At 38.1% G+C, this 2963-nt stretch overlaps 1 long non-coding RNA gene across 1 annotated transcript in view; it reads right to left on the bottom strand.

The window, feature by feature from the left end:
• Nucleotides 1–79: 79 nt before the first annotated feature.
• Nucleotides 80–2963, bottom strand: part of LOC140335061 (uncharacterized) — a 12293-nt gene continuing 9409 nt past the window's right edge. Inside the window, exon 4 of the long non-coding RNA XR_011921652.1 lies at nt 80–1228. This is a non-coding gene — a long non-coding RNA (uncharacterized lncRNA). The remainder of the gene's footprint in view (nt 1229–2963) is intronic.

The raw sequence follows: 2963 nt of genomic DNA on the forward strand, positions 1-2963 counted from the left end.
GATGAAAACAAATAAACAAATAATAAATAGACCCCAAAGTACTATGTATGATAAAATATGTTTATAGTAGAATATAATAATCTATTAAAAATTGCAGTAATTATTATAGTCATTTTATAGTTACATAAATAAGAAACATTGCACATGATATTCTCTGATCCAGCTGCCATAGCTAGGCTCCCTTTCTTCTGTCTTTTTGGCTCTTTCTTTATTAAAACCTGTGTAGTACAGAAAATTCAATAGCTCAAGCAAGAATTGACACGCTCAAAGGAACCAGTTAGGAGGAGTGAGTTGTCCATTATCGGCCTTGTTTTATTAGGAGACATTGGTCCTGATTTAATAAACCTCTCCAAGACCGGAGAGAATAGACTATAATGGGAGAACCTGGGTAATCAAGCTAATCTGGTAAAGATCTAGTCAAGGATTGAAAATATTTGAAACTAATAGCAAATGATTTTAGGAAATCCATTCCACGTTTGGAATTCTGGAATCATCTAGGTTTCTCCTAACCACTCTACTACAAAATATGTTTTTGTGAGCATCCCCAAACAAACCCAAAACTGAAAAGTTATGGCTGAAGTTCAGTTTTAGTATTTTAATGGGAACACTTACAGAGACTTTCGGACTCAAAATCTCAAACTCAGTACCTAGGACAGTCTGACGGGTCCAGGTGGAGGAACCGATAAAGGAAAGATGAAGTCTGCTGCTTGGACAGGAGAGGAAACTAAAAGTCTTGACTAGTATCTAACCCCTGTTTCTTTTTAGATGTGTATAATAAAGTTACTTGTGGGCAACTTGTGGCCCAAACCCAGGTAAGCTTTACCATCAACTAGCTTTAGCAAGAACTTGACTGCAGTTGGCAAAATTAGACTATCCCATTTAAAAACCACAAAAAGACCCAATCCAAGAATTTTTTGGCACATGTTGAATTCACCCAATGGGAACCCCAAATAAGATATTTCTTTTGAATTACATGTCTGAAAGTGAACTCTTTTTGCCTTCATCAACAGCTTCATCAACTTCATCAATGTCAAGTGTGATTCAAGTTTGTAGTTGTGAAATCCCTGACCTTCCTTGGTGAGAGATATCTCAAAGTTTGACCCTCATGATGTTAAAATATTTTGATTGCGCGGCCCACTGAAAATTGTCTTATCAATATTCCGTAGGATCTGTGGTTACTAAGTAAGGTCATTTTTTTTCAGTCCTTCAGCCATGCGAGCCAGCAGTTCTAAAAGGCCAATTACAAGATAAAGAATCACAGAGTATAATCATTGTAGTGTAATTAAGCACTTCTGGCAATTTTAGCTGTTCAAAACATAACAGATTTCATTCATAAGAGCTAACAGAAAGAAAAACAAATACAAAAAATGTAGCCCCTGCCCTATCTGTCTATTCTTGTTCCAGGGCATAAAAAAATGGGGGTGCAGTCAGAATGAAGTATAAACCCTCCAAAACACCTACTTTTGGGTCTGACTGTCAGGCCATCACCAGTAGCCCTTGGTAAGGATTTATTGGGTTACTGTGTCCTGGTCCTTCAATTGTCCTATGATTTTGTCACATGATAGCAGAGAGGAACATAGAACAAGCCATGGTAGGGGCAGAAAGCATTGAAGAACAGCCAGGTAATAGATAGTGATAAAACAACAAAAAACAAAAAACAAGCAACATCCAAACACCATGAAAGACCAGTAAGGACCTTTTTGCTCAGACACTAGAGCACTTGGCACCTAAAGGCAGTCTACAATGTGCCTTCATTCTTTATTTTAGCAAGCTAATGGCAAAAGGTCATACCTAAAATGCACCTAAACATACACGTGGTTGGTTTGGGACCAGAAAACTGCTAGTTACCTGTATAAGGTTAGCAATAGCCCAAATCAATGGGTATCAATGAGACCCAATGGTCTTAAATGCAATCCCAATTGGTGTCAAGAACATCATTTTCTGGGGCAAATCACACAAAGTATTTGACTAAAGTTGTCCACCTCTTTGGTTACTAGGGATAAGTAGATCCATTGGGCCTGATTTATTAAAGCTCACCAAGACTGGAGAAGATAGATTCTCATAGGAGAACCTGGGCTATCCAATAAACCTGGAATGAATCTGGGAGAAGCAGATCTATTGGGCTTGATTCATTAAAGCTCTCCAAGGCAGGAGAGGATATACTTCCATCGGTGAATCTGGGTGATCCAGCAAACCTGGACTGGATCTGGTCAAGGATTGAAAACATTTGCTAACAAATAGCGAATTACTTTCAGGAAAACCATTCTAGGTTTGCTGGATCACCCAGCTTTACTGATGAAAGCTTATCGTCTCCAGCTTTGGAGAGATTTAATAAATTAGCCCCATTGGGTCTGATTTATTAAAGTTCCCCAAGACTGGGGAAGATAGAGAACCTTGGGCAATCCAACAAACCCAGAACAGATCTGATACAAGATTTAAAACATTTTCCAACTTATACCAAATAATTTTTAAGAAATCAAATTCAGATTTGCTGGTTCACCCAGATTCTACCATGGAAGTCTACCTTTTCCAGTCTTGGAGATTTTTAATAAATCAGACCCCTTGAGTCTGAACTTCATGGGATTTCAATGGTCTGCTTTAAACTGGAGTTCCAATGGAAAGTGGTCAGCTTATGGCTTGAGGTCTACAACAGGATGCAATAAGGATCCAATTTATAAGGTCATAGGGGGTTATGAGATAAAAATTACTGTCTCATGTAATGTCATTGGCTCAGTAAGGAGGTACTAAACCTAAATATTATCTTAATGGGAAAGTAAAGGACTTCTTTATCAAGGCACTGATGCCACACAAGGTGGACTTCCCATATAACTAATATTGTCCTAAATTATTATTTTTAAACAGGATTTATATAGCGCCAACATATTACGCAGCGCTGTACATTAAATAGGCATTGCAAATGACAGACTAATACAGACAGTGATACAGGAGGAGAGGACCCTGCC

Source organism: Pyxicephalus adspersus, chromosome 7, assembly GCF_032062135.1.
Source record: "Pyxicephalus adspersus chromosome 7, UCB_Pads_2.0, whole genome shotgun sequence".
NCBI lineage: Eukaryota > Metazoa > Chordata > Amphibia > Anura > Pyxicephalidae > Pyxicephalus > Pyxicephalus adspersus.